This window comes from Podarcis erhardii (assembly GCF_964252035.2).
Source record: "Podarcis erhardii genome assembly, chromosome: Z".
In the NCBI taxonomy this organism is placed as follows: domain Eukaryota; kingdom Metazoa; phylum Chordata; class Lepidosauria; order Squamata; family Lacertidae; genus Podarcis; species Podarcis erhardii.
The window spans coordinates 23669229-23695776 of record NC_138504.1 but is presented as its reverse complement, the minus strand read 5'-3'; the positions used below and the strand labels follow the sequence as shown (position 1 = coordinate 23695776).

At 45.5% G+C, this 26548-nt stretch overlaps 2 long non-coding RNA genes across 4 annotated transcripts in view; one reads left to right on the top strand and one right to left on the bottom strand.

Annotated features, from left to right (window-relative positions):
- Positions 1–26548, top strand: part of LOC309334112 — a 200011-nt gene that overhangs the window by 129067 nt on the left and 44396 nt on the right. The gene's annotated exons all lie outside the window — the stretch shown is intronic.
- Positions 1–26548, bottom strand: part of LOC309334044 — an 89010-nt gene that overhangs the window by 56708 nt on the left and 5754 nt on the right. The window contains exons 1-2 of one of the 3 annotated variants that reach the window (XR_014152789.1): positions 20219–21184; positions 19765–19857 (exon numbers count right to left, since the gene is read on the bottom strand). This is a non-coding gene — a long non-coding RNA (uncharacterized lncRNA). Of the gene's footprint in view, positions 1–18027; positions 18367–18864; positions 19858–20218; positions 21185–26548 lie in introns of those variants that run through there. The other 2 variants (XR_014152788.1, XR_014152787.1) reach the window with 2 other exon arrangements.

The window sequence follows — 26548 nt, the reverse complement described above, 5'->3', positions numbered from 1 at the left end:
CACATGTTTTCCTGCAAAGCACCCTGTGGAGTGTAGTTTGTTAAAGGTGCTAGGAATTGTATACTTTAAATGAGTATTTAAATGTGCTTTAAATGTGTATTTTCCATTAAAATCTGTGAGAATGTGCCAGCTATTTTTGAACATCAGATTAAAGGCAGATTGAAGATGCCAAATTTAGTGTGTATATAAATATTCACACACATCCTTTGAAATTGGGGCATGTATGGGTTTTTAATCAACACCACATGCTTCATTAAAAAGAATCCTAAGCAATTAAAAAAGAACTTGACTGCAGCTTGCTTACACTGCACAGAATGCAATGGCTACTTGAATAAAACCACATAGTAATGCCACTCTGTGGCTTTTGTAGCATTATGACATTTTTTCCTATGCTCTTTAGTAGTCTTGGTATGACTGCTCATTCCACTATCTGCTTAAAAAAAACCAAAATAAAAACCTCCTAAACTAAAATGCCACAAACACTTTCGCCTTTTTTCCTGAGGTTCATGTGGGCCTGCATTTTACAACCTTTTACTCTCTAGGCCATAACCAAAAAACCTAGGACCTCATACAGAAATCAAACCTCTCCCTTTGTGCATTCCATCTAAAAGTTTCAATGCAATTATAAGTGAAACACTTAAACATTATTAAAATCAAAAATATACACCTTGGGTCTCTAATTTTTATGTCACTTGAGAAAGTACTCCATCATTCAACTTGCTCTTTCCTGTACCTTTCCCAGTTTTCTCAATCATGATATTATTGTATAGTCAACAGGCTGTAGCAATATATAATCCTAGAAGTGATGCTGGCTCGAGGGATATCTCATTACTTTGGGGGGGGGGGCAGAATTATAAGATAAAGTTAAGCAAACTGTTCAAGCAATGTGGTAGAACCAATTAATAGGACCTTCAATGACTCACAAATAATAAAATATTATCTTAGGACACATTACGTACAAATCACAGCAAATTGCTTTCCAGTTCTGCAATTTCATAAGTAATTTTTGGAAAGTCTATAGATTCTTATAATGGCACCATGTTACTTGTCATTTTGATTTTCAATCCCTTTTGTAATCATTCCCAGTGTTGAATATGCAAAGTTTCTAGCAACACAAGTTGGTAGCTAACGTAAGAATGTACTAGCCCTGCTGGATCAGACCAAAGGCACATTTAGTCCAACTTTCTGATCTCACAGTTACCAAGCAGATGTCTGTGAGAAACCCAAAAGCATGAATTAGGTACAATAGCACTCTGCACATGTGTGATTCCCAGCAAACGATGAGGCATACTGCCTCCAGCCGTGGAGGTAGAACACATCTATGGCTACTAGCCACTGAGAGCTTTAACCTCCATGAATTTGTCTAAGCTCTTTTTAAAGCAATCCAAGTTGGTGGCCATCATTACATATTGCAAATCCCATAGTTTAATTACGTGCTGTGTGAAGACGTTCAGCCACTTATTGTCATCGTTAAGTGTGGAGAAAGAGCTTATTTAGGCAACAGAGAGCAGCACTGGTGTAGTATAGTGCTCGCAGGCTACACCTTGACCAATGCTTATTCCTTTCCTCAGAAATAAGTGTACACACTCATAAGTGTAATATGAGGACATTACAAAATCACTCATAGTGTCCTTTTAGGGTGGCAATAGCTCCTTTTGAGATCTTAAGCAGCTCTGGGCTGGTGGTGCCTGGATGGTGATGGGACATGGCAAGTTTAGGCTGTTTCCTGGAGGTCAGGTCTAGCCTAAATTGGTATTAGTGATGATAACCAATTTGAAGTTCCACATGCATAAGAAGAGCTCTCCGAATACCAGGTGTTGGGGCACAAAAAGAAAAGAAAATCAGAATAGTTGGAAACAGAGGATGGTATTCAATGCTAGTCTTACTCAGGATAGTCCCATTGAAGGTAATAAACATGACCAACTTGGGTTCATTAATTTCATTTAGTCTACTCTGAGTAGGACTTAGCTGAATACAACCCAGAGGGTTGCATCCAATATAATTTCCCCAATATTCCAAGGACTTCCTCTTCTCTCCCTGTTCACCCCAACATCCCCACCAATCTGCCTTGGAATATTTGTAGAACCCCCATAACAGATTTCAGGGGAGTGGAAGGAGAGGTAGTCCCACTGCAAAGGGAGAAGACCTTGGTGGTATTGGGTACTTGGGGTTGGGTACAACCCTGAAACCTAAAGTAGAATTTTTATAGCAGAACAAGAAATTATACCATTGCTTCTGTTTGTCAAATTCTTTTTTTAAAAAAGAGATTCATACCTCCTTAGAGAGCATTTAGAGAATCTTCCTTGAGGTGGTCTAATAAATCTATTACTGAATATATCTGAATATTGCAATATCTCCCAGACCTGCCATGATTATTAGTGCTTAAGCTTATCAGCCTTAATAATTAATAATTGTTTTTACTGCAGCTCTGCTTCTCTACTACTTTATATTTAGTACAGTACACACACACACACACACACATATAAAATACAGTACTTTATATTTAGTACAGTTTAATGATAGGGTCAACTGTAATAAACATCTGATTGATGACATGCATACCACTGCCTAGGTATATATTCCTCAAAGTGAGTGCACGTGTGTGTGTGTGTGTGTGTGTGTGTGTGTGTGTATGAATGTCATGAGTATGCATCAGCTTTGAAAGTGTCAGAGAGGAGGATTTTTGTTTGTTTTTGCTTCCGCTAGCAATTGCCTAGGACTCCTTAGGGAGGCCAGTTTCATACCTTGAAAATCTTGGGTCTCCACCAAATCCACTGACCTGCACTCTACTACATTCATACACATATTATGCAAATGGATTTTATGATGGGGAAATAAAAAGTGCAGATTATGCAAATGTAAATCAAGCCCTCCAGGTCACCATGAATGTGGACCTCGGTGATTAAGTGTTTGTCTTTGTTGCCAGCACAGTTACAAAAAAAGAGAGGAAAAAGTCTGGGATTTTATTTTCTTGCAATTTTGAAAATGTTCCATCTGTCTGGAGAGTTACAATTCATTTAGTCCCACTGTTGCGTCTCTTGAATTAAAATGCTTTCCCTGGCGGTGAATTTTTGGATGTGCATGTGTTTTTCTATTGAGATTCAGCTCTTCATGGAAGTTGACCTTTTAGAGAAAGCTTGCTTCATTATGAATTGTGGGTGTTAGAAAGGTAAACATATTCAGTACTTGTTATTCAATGAGTTTGGATTTTGAAAGTCATTGTCAATAGGTTAATCCTTTTGTACAGACACTCTCCTTGGCAAAGAGGCATCTTATACAAATAAAGGTTTTACCACAATGCTAATTTTGCAGCCTTTCTGTCAATTGTCAAAGGAATGTATCTCTGCAGAGGTCTTAAAATTGGTTATTTGTAGTTTGCATTCACCTTGTGTCAGCACAGTTCAAAAGAGAGCTTCGGTTGCAGACTGGTTGTAATCTTGACCAAGAAGTCATTAAAACCCAGGGCTTCCATGCAGTACTTTATGGGTTGAATTTGTTCTTTGAAGCCTCTTGCAAATATTTATAAGTGTCATGGGCATCAAAGCTTTTCCCTAGGAGGGAAAAAGAGAAGAGCAAACACTTCTCTAACGTTAAAGGTCCTTGAGGAAGGGGGGGGGTGCCTTCTCTGGTGAAATAGAATTTTCTCTTGAAATCATAGAATGGGAAATCAGGGATCAGAAATAGATCGTGAACACCATCTTTGATAGGCTTTTGAGAAATTGATTGATATGCAAGGCCACAATATCACTCAGGTTTTGTTTTGTTTTGAAAAAGCAGATATTTAAAGTTATTTATCTTAATATTACCACTTTCTAGATATTCTCTGTCCTTGCATTATACATTATATTCTGAAACACATTTGCATGCTATGTTTATTTTTATTTTATATAGACAGGATGCTGTAGCATGCCTTCCATATGAATGCTAAATCATTTTTTGCTAATTTATTGGGTCATTTTATCAACAACAAGAAAGGGCCCAATGAGGAATTAAAGTACAGTCCCCAATTTGTGCTATGCATGCCCAATTACTGTAAGAAAAGTTCAAGAAGGTCCCTACTATTTTTGAAATTACAACATGATCTAATTCTCCTTCTGAAAATATTTTCATAAGTTTGTGATGGAACTGTGCACAAACAACAACAAAAACCTGCTCTATCCTTCATACTGTCAGTTGATTGCTGAGTATTTCATGGAAGTAAACAACTGTACCACTTGTTGCAGAAAGCTTCCAATTAGAGACTTTTAGGCAAATATCTCACTAATTAGGACTAATTAGGCATTCCTTGCCCTATTTTTCATGCAAGCCAGCAGTGGCTTCCAATTAGAACTCTAGCAGATTTGGGCTGCAATCCTCTATCCACTTACCCAAGAGTAAGACTGACCAATCACCCTCAGTGTGATTTATTTCCTAGTAGATATTTCTTCATCCATACATAAACCAACACATTTGTCTAATCCTCTTCAAGTCATTCAAGTTGAAGACCCTCAGAACACCCTGCAGTGATAAATTCCAGAGCTCCTATTCCAAAACTGAGCTTCATTGGAAAACTCCGGGTTCTAGTGTTAAGAATAAGTGTTAAGAATGAGGCTACTACTAAGCTCATCCCCAGTGTTTTGAGAATTGCAATATTACCACATTCTCAAATTTCTTGCCTTTTCCTTCCTTCCATTGTTTATAAGTTTCCCACCAGGTGCCCTGTGCAAGGCCAAAATTTGATGCCTGTAGGAGAGGGTCTGGGCTTTGGCGTAGAGGTGTGAGGCTCTGGCAGGGTTCTAGAGCCCTTCTATTTCTTTCCCAAAGCAGAGTATGCACTAACTAGGCTTTGGGAAGGAAGCAGAAAGGCGCCCTGCCCAGTTGGCCCCTGTGCCCGGGGGGGGGGGGGGGGACACACCAGTTACACTGCCCTAAATCCACCTCTATACCCACCATTTGAAAATATTGTAGCAGTGTACAACATCAACAAAAGGATTGAAATAATTAAAGAGCTAAAACAAAACAAAACAAAAATAAATCCATTTGCAAAGCTTATGGGAACCATATCTAACAATGCTGTCCTGAAAAAGCCTGGTTGGGGGGGAAAGGATGTCCTACCTGAATTTCCAAGGGGAGTGTATTCCAAAGTAATGGATAGAATCACACTAAATATACTTCCTGGACATGTGGCCCCCACAAGAGGGTCTCACTTTGTGATCAAAGGCTTTGAGTAAGAAGCTGTGGGAAGCTGTGGTTATATTCCTTTCTCTGCAGGCAGTGCATAAACAGGTTTATTGCTGTGGGATTCTTTATTTTTATTTTTGCAATGATGACCTCATATTAATATTCAAGGAGAGCTGGTTCTTCAGATGCCTAGTAGGACAAGAGCTTTTGCCAGACAAATAATTACATGGCATGGTCAGGGAGAATCAATAAACACTGTGCAATTTTACAATTAAGCCTCTTGTCTGAGACAGAGTATGCCCATCATTTCAGCTCTTTAGCAGTTTGAAAAGCTATCATAACACAATTAATACCTAGCAAAAATAGCAACTAGATTTTATGCAAGCAAGAAGCAAGTTGTTGTTTTTGTTGTGGTGTTTGTGGGATATCTCCTGCCTTACATTGTGATTTATCCCTCAGTCAGAGATAACATCAAGTATCACAAAATGTTTGTGTGGGGGTCATACTGTTCATAACAGTGGCTATCAGTGCTGGAACACTTGCCCAGATACACCCTATGTTGCACAACTGCATAAAAAGTTGTGTTGTGGTCATTTAAAAAGTGTATCTTGCTTTTCATCATCCCAGGAGCCTATAAAGTAAAAATGACAAAAGTGCACAGCCCTCCACTTCCTTTGGTGCACTCCTCACCCCCACCACCAGTCGAGAAAGAATGAATAAGTGATGGATAAATGATTGAAGAGAGAGGATGACTGTGGTTCATTTGAATGAATGAATAAGTGTGTATGATGAAGGTGATGATTTATTATGCCTCCCATCTGATTGGGTTGCCCCAGCGACTTTGGGTGGTTCCCAACAAAAAGTAGTAATAGCACAATACAACATCACACACTAAAAACTTCCCTTCAGGTATATTTTAAAAAATCACATAGCTGTTTATCTGCATGACATCTGTTGGGAAGGCATTCCATAGGGCAGGTGCAACTACCAAAAAGGCCCTCTACCTGGTATGAATGTACATTTGTGTGAGAGAAAGAGACAAAATATTGTATGGATGATTAATGAAAGGGAGGCAGGAAGAGAAGGAGTGTCCCATTCATATATTTTTTGCTTTGACCCCGTCCATTGCCATCAGTATGTTGCCTCTGACCACTTTTGGCCAAGGCAAGAGTGAGGAACTTCCTTATTTTGCACATGAGGCCATTTATGCCACGTCATGCCCACCTGCCCTACACCTGATGCTATATGTGGAGCAGGCAGAAAAACGTCTGAGCAAAAGAAGGGTTGAGGCACCACTGATCAGCTAATCAACACAGTGCATGAGACCCAGGTTGTAGTAGAGTTTCTGAGTTGGAGGATGGCAAGGACAGAGGTTTCTGAGACCATGTTGATACTTGATGAGTGGCTAGTTGATTCAAAATGGACTCCTGTCCCTTACAGTTGTATACAAAAACACAGTCAATATTTAACTTCTAGGCCTTGAAGTCAGAGTATAATGGCAATTGCTTTCATGCCCTAGACTCACAGAGGAAGTGGGTAATGGAAGATGAGCGTGATCAGTCTCCTTCTCCCAGCTGGCTGTGAGGTTGCACTGTGTGACCCAGAAATTGCAGGCAGATCCTCCATTGCTTTATTACTGCATAGCTCACTCTGGCATGTATTTCTCAATTGCCCAGTCATTCCATCTAAGAACTGGTTCTGCCTACTGGTTTTAAGCGTGTGAATGAAGCCTTTGAAGATACATAAGCTCCCTCCACCCTAAAACAAAAACAAAACACCCCAACCCTCACTATTCTCTGCTTTTCTGGACCCATTACTCTACCTCTGTATTTTCCTGTTGTGGCTCAAGGGAGATTCAGGAAAAGGAGAGATTTGCATTGCAGAAAGAATAAATCCCCTCCTTTCACACTGCAGCCCTGATCCAAAATGTAGGGTCAGGGTGGCTATGCGCTATAGTTTACAGTAAGGATGAACAAAGCTGTCCATTACAGTTTCTCTCATTCTTATGCTCAGTTTTCCACATTCCTGCATCTGTTTGTTAATATTTCTTTCATGAGAACTCAGCATCTTGGTGGACATTTGTCCTAATATACCGTATTCATATTTTTTCTGTACAATTTTTCCTAATAAAATGCATTTATGTAGGTTGTTTTCATCAATGTATAGATTTTTATGAGCTTCCCCCCTAATTTACATACCCATTTTTAGTTGGTGAATTGCATCACAAAATCTGGCATCATGTGGATTTCAAAGGCTAACTGCATTTCAGTTTGTGTATTATTTTGGGCAATGAGATTTACATGGGTTCATATTAAAATGCCAGCCAAATGAGATTTTTCTCCCATCCCTAGTTCACAGAGGACAATCCTCTCTTTGAAGGGTGGTTGGAGGACTGTTCATCATTTGAAGATATCCTCTGTTTGATGGGCTGCCCAATGTAAATCCAGATAAAAGGATGGATGATGAGAATGGAGCCTACAGGGGCCTTGATGTTGCCCGTTAACAGTGAGCCTCTGGACAGCAAACTTAGTAGACATATTTGGTCACAGTGCTCCCCAATGTGGTGAGATATATTGCATCTCCATATGCATTATTGTATATATTTCTATATTTTATCTATACATGTAAATCAGCATATACAAGGCTTATGCAAATCTGCATCTACTTTGTTCTGGTTATTGTTTTTGAGGCATGAAAGTGACAATCCTAAATTCACCTCCCCTCCCTCAGCCACTGGAGCCAACTCCAGGGGGCCATGGGTGATTCAACACTCACAATAATAAATTTGTTGGGGCTGGGCCTCCTCAAAGTCAGTGGGCAAAGTTGAAGCACTTTGTTGCGGGTAGCCACAATATTCAGTGCAAGATGGCACCTGTGCCCTCAGCTGATTTTAGGAAAAGAAATAATGGGCCCAGTTTAACTAACGTGGTGCATTAGTGGAAGCACTCCCATAAATATAATGGGGGTTTCTCTGTCTCCTGCTCCCACCTCCCCCAAATTCATTCTGGAGAGACAGGAGGAGAAGGGAGGTTGTTGTTGTTTTCCATCTGGTAAGTCCTCTCACCCTCTTTTGTGGGCACCAGTGCAGACTGGCATTCCCCTCCCCTCCCCCCACACACTGGAATCCGACATGGGAAGTCCCGGGGACTGTTTCCCAAGGAAAGGAAGTGTCTGGGCTGAGCTTGTTGCCTCGGTAATTGGTCCCACCTGCTAGCCTAATCAGCGAATCACGTGAGGGGACAGGCCACCAGGGAGTGGGCTTAGCCAGCCTCTCCATATATTACATAGGCATGTGGAACGATCAGGTTAGCAAGATGTTGAATTCCACCCATGTATATTAAGATATCGAGGTATGGGCAAGCTGCATAAAGTGAAGCTTGGCCCTAAACCACCATCCAAGTAAGTAATCTCTCCTCCTTGATCACCACCAGAGACAAATACAGTATTTTGCTGCTACTGCTGTCATAAATCATTTAATAAATCGTATGTCCAAACATACAGACAAGCCTGCAGCTAGAGAAACCATGTTATTTCTCCTCCATGCAGGGAGGCCTGATAAGGCAGGTAAGAAACAGCTGGGGAGAGATGCAGCTGTGGACAGTGAGACATCAGAGTTTCTTGTAACTGAGCGGGAAGTGAAAGCATGAGACAAAAAAAGGGCCTTGTTAGGATATTCCTCTCACGGAGCTATGGCTTACAGAGTGGTTTAACAGTGTGTATCTCTTCCCAGGGAAATCTGGGAATGGTAGCTCTGAGAGAGGAACAGGGGTACCTTAACAACTCTCAGCAGTCTGAACAAACTACACTTCCCAGGATTCTTTGGGGGTTGTTTGAGGGATGCAGTTTGAAGTGGCATGATGATGCTTTAAATGTATAGTGCAGATGGGTCCACCATTGAACCAAAGCACAGAAGGCAGAAGATGCTGGGAAGGAACTTGAGGGGCTCGCAGGATACAGGGTGAGGTGTGACGCCTCAGACTATATCCAACAAGAAACTGCTGGAGCGCATTCATGTTAATATCCTGTGTCTAAGAAACAATCGTAAACTGAACTGTTCAGTGGTTGTCGCTACAGGAAGAAAGGTACTCACAACATGGACACCAGACCTTTTGAAATAGCCCTGCCCATGTGTCAGGGGTTCAGGGAGAGAGGCGCAGATGAGGGAGGAGACAGAGAGTGAGGGGGAAGGGTTCCAGAGTGACGAGGAAGAGGATGACAATGACCCAAGATTGTCCATGAGTCCGTCCAGTGAATCGGAGGACTCCCAAAAGGGAGCCCCTCTGGTCAAGCCAAGGGAAGCTAGAGGGGGAAGCAGTCAGGAGCAGGGAAACGAAGGGGGAACCCCCAGTGGGAGTTGGAGAGCGAGACCGGCTGCTCCGCTGGAACGGAGTGAGGGGGGAGGAGTGACCAGTGTGTCAGAAGGAGCAGAACAGGAAGCAGAGAGGGGAAGGAGATCAGGGCAAAACGTCCTGCCGGAAGGGGAGGAAAGTAGTATTGAGGGCAGTGTAACTGTCGAAGGCAAGGTCAGGAGCAACGTACGCGCGCCAAGTTCAAAATGGGAGGCGCGCGGAAATGAAGAGAGTCCTGGGGAGGAGCCTGGTCCCAAAGCCCGAAGGAGGGGGGAGGAGGCGGCAGAGGACTCAGCCTCTGGAGAGTCCCGAAGGGAGAGAACACAGGGGGGGCAGAAAGACCCTGCGGAAAAGGAAAGAGAGAAAGAGGTGGACCAGTACAAGCCTCTTAAACTGGTGTAGAGGGGGGACCGACTCAGAGGGTACTTCAGCGGTCTAAGCGTGACAGACGTAGAGTCACGGAGCTCGGATGTAAAGCTAATAATGTTCTTCAATAAAAGCTTTTGTACATAAGCTGGACTGGACTTTGGTCTCTTGTGAGCTGGGACCACGGGTGACTCTGACAGTAAGTCCCCTCTCATAGAACGCAAAATTTTTTTTTGCAAAGCTCACGAACGGTAGCGGCCATGAGTGCGGAGGAGCAGCTGACAACGCTGCGAAACGCAGTTACAGAACTCACCGCTGCAGTCATTGCATCTCAGAAGAAGAGTGATGAAGCGGAGAAGCACTGCCAGGACCTGCAAACAAGGTGGGAGCGTGCAAGCAAGGAAGGGTTCCCAGGGTCCAGATCAGAGGGAATTGGACTTGGAAGGCGGGGGGGCAGTCTAGTCACCCACTTCGATGGGAACCTAAAGCACTACCCAAGTTTCAGAGCAGACGTCTTGTATGCACTGCATTTCCTTCGTAATGACTTTAAAGATGAAGAGGAGAAAGTGGGGTTTATTGTGTCTCATTTGCATGGGGAGGCAAGAGCTTGGTTGCGCAATTTGTGGCGCGAAGACGGCCCTGCCCGCCGCGATTCTGATGAATTTATTAAAGCGATGGACGCTTGTTTCCAGTCAACCGTGGATCTTGATCTTGCACGCAGGGAAATGCACGGGTTGCGGCAAGGCAGAGCCACTGTGCGTCAGTATCATTCGCGATTTTTCGCCTTACTGACTGTCTTAGGCTGGGAGAAGGACTGCAAACCAGTGAGAGATTTGTTCTGGGAGGGTCTCAGCGGCCCCATAAAAGATGAACTTGCCAGGGGAGACAGACCTCAGACCCTGGAGGACGTGGTGCAGAGGGCTCTTGCAATAGGGGTACGGCACGAAGAACGTCCTTGGCACAATGAGGAGGGACGCCAGGCGCGTGCACCGGCAAGGACGCCTCCTTTTCTCCCCAGAGACTTCAGCCAGGCACATCCCTCGCCTCTGGCGCGGCAGGGGGAGGAACTGATGGAAATTGGTGGTGCTAAGGCTCAAGCAACAGCCAGAGTCCCAGCATCCGGGGCAGTAAAGGCGAAGCCTCCTAGAGGGAACAGGAAATGTTACATCTGTGACAGTGCACAGCACATGGCGAAAGAGTGCCCCCAGAGGCCCCAGAAGCACACTGCAGCCTTAGCAACAGTGGCAGCAGAAGTGATGCAAGAAGAGCAGCCTCAGGGAAACGACAGTGCCTGGCTGGAAGCAGAGCTGCTGGGGCTCAGCCAGGCGAATCTGTAGAGCAGTCCCCAGTGCCTTTGCAACGTACAGACCCTTTACCACCCAAGCCAACGGTGCAGCTCACTGCAACACTCCAGTTGCCGAACGGAAACACCTTGGAAGTCCCCATCACGATCGATTCTGGGAGCAACGCGGACTTTGTGGGGGTGCATTTCGTCAAGCAGCATCGCATAGCGCTTCTGCCCGCGACAATGCCTCTAAACGTAGTCACGGTTGATGGCAGGAAATTGCTGGGAGGACAAGTTGTGCAACAGACGCCTCCCATGGAGATGCGAATTGGACATCATAGAGAAGTCATCAGCTTCAATGTCACCCGCCTGTCGGACACGCCTATAGTACTAGGCATGAGTTGGCTGGAGAGACACAGTCCTGCGATAGCGTGGTACCAACGGCAGATCACCTTTTGCTCATCGTACTGTGCTCAACATTGTATCCAGTCCAGCCAGGAGGAGGGGGCGGAGCAGCAGCTGCAACTTGCCATGGCGCAGGCAGTTCCTCGCAAGTACGAGAGTTTCCTGGAGGTTTTCTGCGAGAAGGAAGCTGACCAGCTGCCGCCCCACAGACCTTACGATTGCGCGATCGACCTGTTGCCGGGGGCACAGCTGCCGACTGCGAAGCTGTATTCCATGTCTGAGGACGAGATGCAAGAACTCAGGGAGTTCATAGAGCATAATTTGAAGCGTGGATTCATCCGGGAGTCCAAAGCAGTGGGGGGCAGTCCTGTGTTTTTTGTAAAGAAGAAGGACACGCCCCAGAAAAGACTCATTGTGGATTACAGGGCCGTAAATTCCATGACCAAGCCCAAGGCCTTCCCCATGCCCAAGATTGATGACCTCCTAGCGACCGTGCGGAAGGGGAAAATCTTCACCAAGTTGGATCTGCGTGGAGCGTATAACCTCATCCGTATCCGGGAGGGCGATGAGTGGAAGACGGCCATGTTCACGCCTCTGGGCACGTATGAATACAGAGTTATGCCGTTTGGTCTCCAAAATGGATCTCACGTCTTCCAAGCCTTTATGCATCACGTGCTGGCGGGGCTCCTCTACAAGAAGTGTGTGTGTTTCCTCGACGACATCCTGATCTTTTCGGAATCGCAGGAGGCTCATGAAAGGGACGTGAGGGAGGTCCTGCAGAGACTGCGAGAACACAGGCTCTACGCCAAGTTGGAGAAATGCCAGTTTGATGTGACGGAGGTGGATTTCCTCGGCTACAAGCTGTCTGACAAGGGGCTGGCCATGGACAGCGTCAAGGTCCGCGCCGTGTTAGACTGGAAGAGCCCACGCAATCGGAAGGAGGTCCAGAGATTTGTCGGGTTCGCCAATTTCTACCGCAAATTCATCAGGGGTTTTGCAAAGGAGACGGCAGCAATCACGGACACCCTCAGTTCCAAGAAGAAGAAGTTCGCTTGGACGGAACAGGCGGAGCGCTCTTTTAGGAAGCTTAAAAGCCTCTTCGCTTCCGAGGAGCAGCTGATGCACGTGAATCCGGGCAGACCCATGCGAGTAGAGACCGACGCCTCAGACAGAGCGGTGGGAGCCGTACTCCTGCAAGAAGATTCCCAAGGAAATTGGAGACCCTGTGCCTTTTACTCCCGAAAGCTCAGCAAGGCGGAGCAAAACTACACCATATGGGACAGAGAGCTGTTGGCCATCCACGCTGCCTTCAAAGCGTGGCGACACTTCCTCATAGGGGCCAAGCACACAGTGCAGGTCCGCACAGATCACAAGAACTTAGAGTATTGGCGCACGGCGAAGCTCCAGAGCCAAAGACACATGCGCTGGGCTGAATTCTTCGCGGATTTCGACTTCAGGATAGAATACATCCCGGGAGATTCCAACGTTATAGCCGACGCGCTCTCCAGGAAACCGCAATATCTCGAGGAAGCAGCGCCAGTGGCAGCCAAGCACATTTTCGCACCGCAGGCGTGGACGTGCGCTACCATCGCAGTCGACCTGGACGCGGTGCGACGTGCGTTGCAAGTAGATCGATTTGCACAATCCAAGATGGAGGCGCTGCGCAGGGGTTCGCAGAGAGACGATGAGTTCCAATTACGCGACGGGCTGTTGACTCACAAAGGTGCCCTCTACGTACCGGGCGAAGAGCTCCGCGCGAGGGTTCTGCAGCAGTTGCACGACGCCCCCAGTGCGGGCCACTTCGGCAAGGAGAAGACAATAGAACTGGTGGCCAGGGACTTTTGGTGGCCCCAAATGCGGGGAGAGATAGCGGATTACGTCGCCAGGTGTGACACTTGTCAGAGGTCCAAGCCAGTGCACCAGAAGCCAGCGGGGTTACTGGAACCGCTGGAGATGCCACAGCAACCGTGGGAGAGGGTGGCGCTGGACTTCGTCACTGACCTGCCCAGCTCCAGAGGCAAGACGGCGGTGCTGGTGGTGGTGGACCTGTTCACCAAGATGGCGCACTTCATTCCTTGCGCGAAGGTGGCGACGGCGGAACAGACCGCCAAACTCTTCATCGATCACGTGTTCAAGGTGCATGGGCTGCCACAATCCATCCTGTCCGACAGGGGGCGCCAATTTGTTTCTACTTTTTGGCGGAAGCTTCTAGGTATCCTGCATGTCAAGATCAACCTAACGTCGGCAAGGCATCCGCAGACCAACGGCCAAGCAGAGAGAGTCAATGCGATCATGCAGCAGTACCTGAGATGTTACGCCAATCAGCGCCCGGCGGCGTGGGTGGACTACCTGCCGATGGCGGAGTTTGCCTACAACAACACGAAGCACGCGTCGACGGGGGTGACGCCGTTCTTCGCAAACAATGGTCGTCATCCCAGAACCTTCCCGGGGTTTGTAACACCGGGAGAGGGGGTGACGCAAGAAGCCGACCAGTTCGCAGCAGAACTGCAAGAGGTGCACGAGGAGCTGCGGAGACATTTGGAGCTAGCCAAACAAGCATATAAGGTGCAGGCAGACAAAAACAGGAGAGTGGGAGAGGACATCCAGGTGGGGGACTGGGTATGGTTAGCGGCCCAAGCGATGCCAGCCAGGTCGTTGGCTAAGAAGAAGCTGGGACACAGGCAGCTAGGGCCATACCAGGTGGAGGCTAGGATCAACCCGGTAGCTTTTCGACTGGCCCTCCCCGAAGGTTCCAGAGTGCACCCGGTCTTTCATAGGTCGGTGCTCACTCCCTACAAGACCCCGCACAGGTTTCAGGAGTCTGAAACAGTACCGCACGCACGCACTCAGTCACCCGAGAGGGAGGGGGCGCCCAGGGCCGAACCGCTCAACGAGGTCACTGAGATCCTGGACTCGAGATGGGGGGTAGAGGGAGTAGAATACCTTCTAGCCAGAGAGGGTACCCCGGCCAGTGCCAATATTTGGGTGCCGGACTACGCTTTAGACGAACCTCTTCTGAAAGACGAGTTCCATGCACTTTTCCCGCATAGACCCATGCCAGCCGAGTATTTTGATGACTGGCTCTTTACGCCCACACTTTCAGACAGTACTTTCAGGGGCTTTTCTTCCGCCGAGGAGAGAACGCCAGACTCAAGCCCACCCAGGGGATCGTGTTCGGGGGTAGACACAGAACCCTCTTACTGGTGGGACGAGCAACCAGAGGACGACTGGCGCAAGAAATGGCTGACGGGGCCTTGGCAGGCAGCACCAGACGAAGTAGCAATGGAAGAGGGAGCCGAGAACACCTTGGGTGAAGAACCCGCATTCGAACACACATACACCGAGCTGCTAGCAGAGGACATTGAAGCAAACGAACTGTATCCTGCATCTACCTCCGAGGAGCTGCGGCTCCCACGACCTGCCTCCGAGGGCCGGGAGGGGGGAAGGGGGGGCTTCGAGGGGGGGATGGATGTCAGGGGTTCAGGGAGAGAGGCGCAGATGAGGGAGGAGACAGAGAGTGAGGGGGAAGGGTTCCAGAGTGACGAGGAAGAGGATGACAATGACCCAAGATTGTCCATGAGTCCGTCCAGTGAATCGGAGGACTCCCAAAAGGGAGCCCCTCTGGTCAAGCCAAGGGAAGCTAGAGGGGGAAGCAGTCAGGAGCAGGGAAACGAAGGGGGAACCCCCAGTGGGAGTTGGAGAGCGAGACCGGCTGCTCCGCTGGAACGGAGTGAGGGGGGAGGAGTGACCAGTGTGTCAGAAGGAGCAGAACAGGAAGCAGAGAGGGGAAGGAGATCAGGGCAAAACGTCCTGCCGGAAGGGGAGGAAAGTAGTATCGAGGGCAGTGTAACTGTCGAAGGCAAGGTCAGGAGCAACGTACGCGCGCCAAGTTCAAAATGGGAGGCGCGCGGAAATGAAGAGAGTCCTGGGGAGGAGCCTGGTCCCAAAGCCCGAAGGAGGGGGGAGGAGGCGGCAGAGGACTCAGCCTCTGGAGAGTCCCGAAGGGAGAGAACACAGGGGGGCAGAAAGACCCTGCGGAAAAGGAAAGAGAGAAAGAGGTGGACCAGTACAAGCCTCTTAAACTGGTGTAGAGGGGGGACCGACTCAGAGGGTACTTCAGCGGTCTAAGCGTGACAGACGTAGAGTCACGGAGCTCGGATGTAAAGCTAATAATGTTCTTCAATAAAAGCTTTTGTACATAAGCTGGAGTGGACTTTGGTCTCTTGTGAGCTGGGACCACGGGTGACTCTGACACCATGGAACAGCTTGTTACAAGATCTTGTTCCCCAGTGATATAAATGTGGTGGCGATTTTGCAGAACAAACCCCTGAGAGTACAAATCCCCCCCCCCCAAACACACCTCACCCCACCAGCTACCACAAGGAGAAATAAATCTCCACAGCAACCTGCATTATTAACTACTCGAGCACCCATACGTTAGATGAACTCTGGGTCTAGGCCTGCTTTAATGTAGCCACTGTAACCTGAATAGAATGAGGGATGGTTGCGTGAAGCCACGAGGGAGCTCCTTTTTTAGATGTTAGAGCCATAGGTCACTGAATGGGTTAATTGCACCCACTTATCTTTTTAAGGCTGAGCTATGATGTTTAGACTATACCCCTTTAAAGCATTTAATCCCTGACAACTGGTGTTACAGCATTTAGTTTCTAAATGTACAAGGGCTATCAAATTTTATGGTATAACAAAATTAAGGTGTTACGACTAGCAGTGGGAACATACCTATTTTTACCTCTCTAAACTATAAATACTTAAGGTAAAGCCAAGACTGAAGAATGTTTCCAAACCTATAAAAAAGTAGCTCCTAATTTCACGTTTCAGAATAGAACAGGGAGTGTTATGCTGCAGTATTTTAGCACTACACAGTGCTTTTATTTTAAAGCCTTTGGCTGTTCATTGTGCATATGGCTCAGATGCTTAAATCCTCCTTAATGTCAGCTGAAGTGCATGAAGGACTTCAGTGTGTGAGTTTAGTACCTTATACAGGCCTAAATGTATAGTCTCAGGTTCTGTCAGGAGCTCGGTCCTGTTATTATGCAACTGAATGTTTCCTCGTAATCTGGAGGACAGAAAAATGAGAATGGGCCTTTTCTGCAGTGGCTCCATGCTTGTGAGATGCTGTCCCCAGGGAGGCTCACCTGGCACCTTCATTACATATCTTTAAGCACTCGACAAAACATTCCTCTTCTCCTAGGCCTTTGGCTAATTAAACAATCCATGGCCTTTTAAACTAGGGTGGGGTATTGTTTTTGTTTGCTACTATGATATGTATTTTTTATGTTTTTATATTGCAAACCACCCAGGAACATCAAGCAAATAAAGTCCTCACCGCAGTGAACACCATAGAGAATGATTACCATTCATGTCTATGGGAAAACATACGGTCCTGTTTTTCCGTGCAACAGTGCAGTGGGGGGGAAACATCTGTTAAGAACATGCCCCATATTCTATTCTGTGATCAATGGGGTGAACCTGTCCATTGAACCAGCATAAGAGGGCAGATGGTTGGGGGCTGGAAAATTGGCAGGCTTATACTGTGACGTACCATCCTACCCACCCTAATGGGCCAGACTTCACTGACTGCACCCACTCCCAACCTCCACATTGTTGGTGTAATGTGAACAATGGCTTCTTCCATGTCTTGAGTTAGCATATCTCCCACCTCTGGATGTTCAGAGATTGAGTGTAGGATTTGCTGGGTCATTCACCCTCCCATTGGTTCAAGGATGTAGAGACTGGTGTAATAGTCTCTAGGGCATTGCTTTCTTTATGGTCCTGTTGCATGTCATGTTTTCTTGTCCTGTCATGTCTATCCTGCTTGCTGCCAGGGGCGGAGAAACTGTTTTAACTGAGAAGAGCATGGGAGTTTAGCATTGTAATTTCACGTGGATTAATTTTGGGGCAGAATCCCAGCATACAGTTCTTTCCTGCCATTTAAAATTTGATGTGTCCTGGTGTTCCACAGTTCCATAAAGCAACAAACATTGCTGTGTAAAAGGAACAATAAGACATTGGGACAGAAGCACTGGCTTCTGTGTGCTGGCCCTTCATACCCTTGAGTACCCCCAGAAGAAAAGCACAGTAACACACTAAACTACATGTCTGAATGCAGCCTTAGTCACTTTAATTATTATTTTTAAGGGTCTACTCTGAGTAAAACATAGCTGATTGCCTCTCAAGGTCCCCAAGAGCACATACAGAATCTATGCACTTGGAGGTTGTGGGGAGGGGGGCACAACAAGTGTGGTGCTTCTCTCTTCCCCCCACCCAATGCTTTTGGTGAACCTGATATTTCCTTATGAAAATGGCTATGATATAAGCAAAAAAGAAACCAGCAGAGTTAGTGATATAGCTTCTAGATTGGACCTAGCAGGAAATACCACAATCATACTTCTTCTTCTTCTTTTAAATCTTTCTGTACTTTTACAAGTACTTGTAATTGACAGTGTGCTTCAGCCCCAGCTGTGTTGTGCAGTTTAACATCATGAAGGCTTTCAATTTCCTTTAACTTTCTAATATGTTCCAAAGTCACTTTTTCTTAGGTTCTTGGCATAACCAGTCTTCTTTGAATTATTATAGAACAAACAGCAAGTGGCAGGCAATTCGGAAGAAATTATGTGGTGTTTGAGAATTTAAAAGACCTTTTGCATTTCCTTCTTGCAAATTTGCAAAAAGGAAAAGGCAAGTGAGGGACTAGAAATGAAACTTTAATGTGGATATGATATGTGCCCTTTGCCACTTGATGGAACTTCTGCTGTGCATTTGCACAGAGTCATAATATCTCTGAACAGAAGAAAAGCCTTCACAATTAATATACCAGAACTATATATCAACATTCTGCATTTACATTGAATAGGTAAAAAGGGGAGAAAGAACTGCTGTTAGCTCTTTTTATCATTCTATTTCAACAAGATGCTGGTGAATGCTTATTTGCATAATTTTCTATAGAAAAATACTGTGTGTTCCATAAAACTGTGCACCAAGTAACCGCCCCACACAATGCACCCTTGATCATATTTGTGAAACTCCTCTACATACATCTTAGCTTGTCAATATCCTTCTTAAATTGTGGTCCCCAGAACTGGACACAGTACTCCATAGGCTGTCTGACCAAGGCAGAGTAGAATGATGCTATTACTTTCCTTGATTGGGATGCTATACTTCTATTGATGCTGCCTAGAATAGCATTAGCCTTTTTTGCTGCTTCTTCACACTACTGACTCATTTTAAGCTTGTAGTCTACTAAGATTCCATTTACATACTAGATGTCTCCTATCTTATACAGTGGTACCTCGGGTTAAGTACTTAATTCGTTCCATAGGTCCGTTCTTAACCTGAAACTGTTCTTAACCTGAAGCACCACTTTAGCTAATGGGGCCTGCCGCTGCGCTGCCAGAGCACGATTTCTGTTCTCATCCTAAAGCAAAGTTCTTAACCTGAAGCACTATTTCTGGGTTAGCGGAGTCTGTAACCTGGAGCGTATGTAACCTGAAGCGTATGTAACCTGAGGTACGACTGTAGTTGTGCAGCTGGCTATTCCTGACTAACCTTACCTTTGTCCCTATTGAAATTCATTTTGTTAGTTTGGGCCCAGTTCGCCAATCTGTTAAGGTCATTTTGAATCCCAATTCTGTCTTCCATGCATTAGCTACCCCTCCCAGCTTGGTGCCATCTGCAAATTGGGTGATCATCCACTAAAGTTCCTTCATCCAGGTTGTTTATAAAGACATTGAGCAACAATGGGCCCAGGACAGAACCCTTTGGCATCCCACTGATGATGAGGAACCATTTGTGAGCACTCTTTGGGTTCAGTCAGCCAACCCAGCTACAAATCCACCTAACACTTATCTCATCCAGCCCACACTTTATCAGCTTCTCTGAAAGAATATCAAGGGGGATTTTGTCAAAAGCCTAACCGAAATCAAGATACTTTACATCCACAGCAATCCCCTAATCCACCAAGCTTGTAACTCTATAAAAGAAAAAAGTTTTTGAGAAACCCATGCTGAGTCTGAGTAATCGCAGCATCCTTTTCTAAGTGCTTGCAGACTGTTTATCTGATGCAGGGCCCTTCCTAGTATTGAGGTCAAGCAGACTGGTCCAGCAGACCTGGGTCTGCTTTGTTCCCCTTGTTGAAGGTGGGGACAACATTTGCCCACCTTCGGTTTGGAGGGACCTCACCTGTTCTCCAAGAATTCTGCAAGATGATAGACAGAGGCTCTGAGATTACACCCGCTAGCTCCTTTAGTACCCTTGAGTGCAGCTCATCAGGTTCTAGAGATTTAAAACATGAGAAATGAAACTATTTGTAACAGTGTTTTACTGAAAATTAATGAAAATATAAATATTTTTTAAAAAACTGAAATTAAATGCAGCATGGCAATATGAGCAATGTGTCAACATATCTTTTTAGTGGTCACTCAAAAGCCTGGTCAAATATTTATTTATCCGGAGCATTTGTAACCCCCTCTTCAGCCAAAAAGGCTCCCAGAGCAGCTTATATAATGATCAAAACAAGACAGTCCCCACCTGAAGACATACAATCTAAAAAATATGGCACACAAGGCAAAGGGGACAAGGAAGGAAGAGGAAAATCAAAACTCAAGTACCAATTTCTAAATCATGAAATACTCACCAGTCACATTCATGCTTTCACCACAGATGCAGCTTATCAGCATTCCAACTCTCGTTCGGAAGCCAAGTTAACTCACATGTCCAACCACAACCCCAGTTGATCCAGCCTCTTCCCTAGGAGCAAGCCTATCCGTAACTAATCGTCCTGGGGGAGTGCCCTCTCCACACCCCATAGGAGCTTTGCCTGTGGCTAGTCTCACAGTTAAGTCAGGCCCCACATCATCCCTGCTTCTGAGTGTGCAGTGGTAGCCAAAATCATTTTGGTCCCTGAGGTGCAACAGCAAACGGCATCCCACTCGTTACCCACCTGTCTAAGTCTATCAACATAGTACAGTAGGCTTCTGGCACAAGTTGTTCTGACACCTGAGATGGGATGGTGGTGGTGAGGAAACAAAAATATTCTTCCCCCAGGAAGTAAAATTACAACAACAAATTGAATTTTATTGACACCGCATATCAGTTGCCTAAGATGGCTGACTCACTCTGCCTGTTGTTAGAGCTGGCCCCAACAGATAGTACCCTCCTCCCAAGTCAAACTGCATGGCACCTCAAGGATGGTCAGGTCCAGAAAAGCGCACAAGTGCCTCTCCCTCGCCTGGCAGTAAAAATGCAGTGATTTTGCTTCCATTTTATGAAACCCCAAATTAGGTGGTTACAGGAAGCCGTATCACTCTACCTGTTGGAAAGGCTGGTTTTGAAAGGGTATATTCAAAGAAACTCCCTGAATGATCTGTTATATATGCACCTCAGGAATGATTCAGACTTTGAAGGAGAAAATTTCCCAGCTCATGCACCGTCACACAGCCACCCAACCCTCCAAAGATGCTTCGGCGGCTGATCTTTTTACAGGGTGATCAAGTGGCTTTTATTGAGTTGAATACATTTGCTCACTCGGTTTTGGAGAGTCGTCCTTCATTTATTCTTTCCCTTTGGAAGTACTTTCGGGTGCAAATTGCTGCTATCTGAAGTCTTGAACTGAGAGGCTATTATTCTCCATGCTCAGATTAAATTAATTTTGAACAGTTTAATGCAGCATGTCCGAGCTTCAAGTCCAAGTGGTGTCAAATCTATTTCTCTGCTTTTTTAAGCTGCACCTTCAAGGGCAGTATGACTCATGCTGAAAGTATTCTAATGGATTTTGCTAAGCATTATTATTTTTGTTTCATTTGCAAGCCATCAGGCAACAAATGATAATCATTTTCTTCATGAATTTATAGAAAAGGAGGCATCATTCTGAGCCACTCCAAATAGGAATGTGTTTCATTTGCCTTGCTATTCAAATGAAATCAACAGGGAGGGGAACACAGACGCCATTGCAGCGAGATGTATTAAAAGCTAATGGGAAAAGATGAGGAACTTATGCTATGTTTTTGTTGTGCAAAGAAGGAAATACCTTAGGTGGAAGCCTGTGTAGTAAAATTAAGAGGTTTTTATTGGTGGGCTGTCTGGGTCTGGTGTACTGTATCAGGCATGGAAACCTTGGGGTCCACCAGATGGTGCTGAACTATAGTTCCCAACTACCCTAGCAAGCATGGCCTATTGTCAGGGATAATGGGGCTGCAGTCCAGGACCACAGTTCCCCTGTCCAATGAACTACATGGTTCATTGTTGTTCGCTGAGTTGCAAAGTCATCATTATCATCAACATCATCTCCAAAGCTTTCATAAATCTCCCTATTTATTCTCTGCAAGCTGAAGAAGGCTTTGGAACTCTCCATGAAGGAGGTTTCTCTCCCTGTCCATGGATGTTGCCAGCAGGCATCCTCTTTTTTAATTTACATAGGTATTTAGCCTACTGTTCTTTTCTTCTGCCCCGTGTTTTAATCTGTATTTTAATTTAATTATGTTTTTAAAAGCCTGCTTAAAAAAAACCTTTTAATCATCTCTTATCAGATTTTTACTATGTTTTTGCTTAATACATTGTGAGGACAAGTTATTTTCCATTATGGTTTTTTTATTATTATTAACTACCTTGAATATTCTTTATGCAATGGTTGAGTGTACAGTGGAGGCTGTTCAGTTAGGACGGATGGGTTACTGCCCCACCAATCTCAGTTTTCCTTGAGCAGTGCTGTAGCTACAGAGATGGGGGTGGTGGTTGTTTTTTTGCCCTGGGTGAAGCCTCCAGACACTGCCGGATTTACATATAAGCTAAACAAGCTATATGGAAATATAGCTTTAAAGGAAAAATTTAAAGGAAAAACAACAAGTGGATGTACATTTCCAAAATATAAGGTAAAAAACAAATAAAATAAACCTACATACAGCAACAGTGTTTTGTGTTGTGTAGGCTCCTGTGATGTAATTAATGGGCCCCGCCTGCTAAATAAAGGGCCCCATTACCTTCACTTGCTTAGGGCCTCATCAAACCTAAATCCGGCCCTGCCTCCGGAGAAGCACCATTGAGGCTCCCAGCCTGTGTGTGTGCATGCAAATGCACGTGTGTGGGGATGTGCCAAACTGGGTATTTGGCCCAGGTGAAATAAAGCCTACTTTCGCCCCTGCCTTAATAATAATAATAATAATAATAATAATAATAATAATAATAATAATAATAATTTATTTGTACCCCGCCCATCTGGCTGGGTTTCCCCAGCCACTCTGGGCGGCTTCCATAAAAACCAGAAATACACTAAAATATCACAGATTAAAAACTTCCCTGAACAGGGCTGCCTTAAGATGTCTTCTGAATGTCAGGTAGTTATTTATCGCTTTGACATCTGATGGGAGGGCGTTCCACAGGGCGGGTGCCACTACCAAGAAGGCCCTCTGCCTGGTTCCCTGTAGCTTTGCTTCTCGTAATGAGGGAACCGCAAGAAGGCCCTCGGCGCTGGACCTCAGCGTCCGGGCAGAACGATGGGGGTGGAGACGCTCCTTCAGGTATACTGGGCCGAGGCCGTTTAGGGCTTTAAAGGTCAACACCAGCACTTTGAATTGTGCTCGGAAACGTACTGGGAGCCAATGTAGGTCTTTCAAGACCGGTGTTATGTGGTCTCGGCGGCCACCCCCAGTCACCAGTCTAGCTGCCGCATTCTGGATTAGTTGTAGTTTCCGAGTCACCTTCAAAGGTAGCCCCACGTAGAGCGCATTGCAGTAGTCCAAGCGGGAGATAACTAGAGCATGCACCACTCTGGCGAGACAGTCCGCGGGCAGGTAGGGTCTCAGCCTGCGTACCAGGTGGAGTTGGTAGACAGCTGCCCTGGATACAGAATTGACCTGCGCCTCCATGGACAGCTGTGAGTCCAAAATGACTCCCAGGCTGCGCACCTGGTCCTTCAGGGGCACAGTTACCCTATTCAGGACCAGGGAGTCCTCCACACCAGCCCGCCCCCTGTCCCCCAAAAACAGTACTTCTGTCTTGTCAGGATTCAACCTCAATCCATCCTCCAACCGCCTCCAGGCACTCACACAGGACCTTCACCGCCTTCACTGGTTCTGATTTGAAAGAGAGGTAGAGCTGGGTATCATCTTAAGACAGTCCCCACCTGCCTGCATTCTTACTTACCACTAGTCCAGTGTGTGTTCCTGGCTCTCAGCTTCCTGCTCCTTAAAGTCTCAGTTTAGCCCTTATAGAACTCAGCAGGAAGTAGGATGGAAACAAAACCAGAATTAGTTAACTATGTCAATGGCTCCACCTCTGGCTATCATTGACTCCAGCCAGGGCTAAGGTGGGCGCCGTTGCTATTCTCAGAGAACAAGGGATGTGTTCATGGTGAGTTCCAGCACCTCTTTTTCTAGAAAAATAGCACCTGTCTTAGGCTCATAGACTTTTTGTTGTGTTGCCAGGCACAGGGCTGCAATTTAAAGCTCCATGCTTTAAATGTTTTTTGTCCTGGTGCTTTCCCTGGGAAAACCCACATTTTACCTCTGATTGCCATTTGCTCTGATTCAGCAGTAAGACACAGGTTTTGTTGAGGACAAAGACAAAGAAAAAAGCATTGCTTGAACACAGAGCTTTAGAGCACGGACCTGTGCCTGGAAAGTGCAGTGCAAAAGGAAGTCTGCATGTGCCCAGAAGGAGCACCAATCACCACTGAGAGCCTGTAACCACATGCAGACACATAGCTTGCCATATCCACATAGACAGCTGATTACGTCACAAGTGTTGCCAATCACTCATGTAGGAGTGAGATGCACACTTGCCCTCTATCTGCCCAACATGCCTCCCCAATCTGCAACATCAGCAGCTGTCCATTCAGGGTTATAGGCCCAGATTCTGCAGTTAACTCAACGTGGTAGGTCAGATGGGTAGGCATGAAGGAAAGGCACAATATTGCTGCCACTCCCCTGCACATGCATGGGACTTACCAGGGAACATGTCATCCAATTTCGCCCAATTACATGCAACAATGAGGTTTCCATCAGCCATAACCCTATCCCAGAGAGAGGTAGGCATCCCAATCTTATGTTCAGTTCTCCACATTTTAGCACAATTTTCTCCAAATGTACCCATTTTGCCTAATACACAAAATTTTTGCAATCCTGCTTTCCTTAACACAATGCCTTTTTTGTATGTTCTTTTCCCTAATACTTGCATTTGTATGCCCTTATCACCCTAGTTTATGCAATTTAGTACACGTGACTTGGCTGGAGAACAGCATTGCAAAACTTTGAGGTAGGCATCCCAATCTTATGTTCAGTTCTCCACATTTTAGCACAATTTTCTCCAAATGTATCCATTACACAAAATTCTTGCAATTGTGCTTTTCCTAACACAATGCCTTTTTTTTTTTTTTTTTTTTTTTTGTATGTTCTCCCTAATACAGTGGTACCTCGGGCTACAGATGCTTCAGGTTACATACGCTTCAGGTTATAGACTCCGCTAATCCAGAAATAGTATCTCGGGTTAAGAACTTTGCTTCAGGATTAGAACAGAAATCGTGCGGTAGCGGCACAGCAGCAGCTGGAGGCCCCATTAGCTAAAGTGGTACCTCAGGTTAAGAATAGTTTCAGGTAAAGACAGACCTCCAGAATGAATTAAGTTCTTAACCAGAGGTACCACTGTACTTGCATTTATATGCCCTTGTCACCCTAGTTTATTCATTTTAGTATACATGACTTGGCTGGAGAACTGCATTGCAAAATTTGGAAGAGTGTGAATTTTGAACGTTAGTTGTTTTGGTTCGCATATTGTTTCAGAAAGTGAGAATTAGGCGGGTTCACCTTTAAATGCAAGCTGATTCAAAAAAACATTTTACATCCCTGGTTGTAGGTCATGACAATGTTTATTATGCAACTCAGGAGAAGAGCAGGAACAAAAATCAGGAAAAGGGAGCAACATGTTTTAGAGATTAGAGATTGAAGTGGAGTTGCTCGTGATAAGGTGGTCTTCTTCCCATCCCCCAACTTTGGCACAAAAGCGTCAAGCATCGCTAGTTACCTTTTCTGATTGCTGTTCTAGCCTCACAGTTTTGCATCTTTACCTCTTTGCCTTTGAAAATTAACATCACTTATGTTATGGACCCAATAAGAGCCTTTTGACATTAATATCCTGGGGGTTGGAGGGAGAAGTCTTCATGTCAAGATCTGATTTAGCTTCACAATCAAGGACATAAATCCAGTACTGATGTGAGTTAAAAGGCAGTGACTGGAAGCTGCGTCCTCAGCTCTTTTGTCATCTCAGGATAATAGACCATAAATAAGTGCCAATGTCAGCATCTGGGGTAGTCAATCCATTCTCTGCAGTAAGTGGCTGAAGCTGCCGGCTTTGTGCTGCACTCACGTGGACTGTCTCAGTTCCCTCCACATGTGTGGTCAGCCAAGAATCAGGAAGTGAAGAACTAAAGATGTCTGAGAAGTTTGACAAAAACAGGAGTAGAAATTGCCCATGATAGTCACATGTCAGTGGGTTGTACACAACAGTGGATAGAGCAACATTTATGTATCCATCCTCCATGCAGGCAAGCAAGAAGCATTATCAGAGTTTAAATGCACTTTCCAGCAAGGCACTCAGGGTGCAAAGCAAGACCAGTGAAGGGTGTGGCTTGGAGAGAGTTCAGATAGAGGGATCTGGGGGGCTGCATTTGCCTGAGGTTCCCCATCCATAACTTGGAGAACTAAAATTTAGTACATGTGTTGTCCAGTAATGTCTTGATCACTGAATACATTTGAAAATGCAGTTGTGCATTATGCCTAATAATAATAATAATAGTTTATTTATACCCCACCCATCTGGCTGGGTTTCCCCAGCCACTCTGAGTGGCTCCCAACAGATTATTAAAAGCACAGTAAAACTTCAAACATTAAAAACTTCCCTAAACAGGGCTGCCTTCAGATGTCTTCTAAAAGTCAGATAGTTGTTTATTTCCTTGACATCTGATGGGAGGACATTC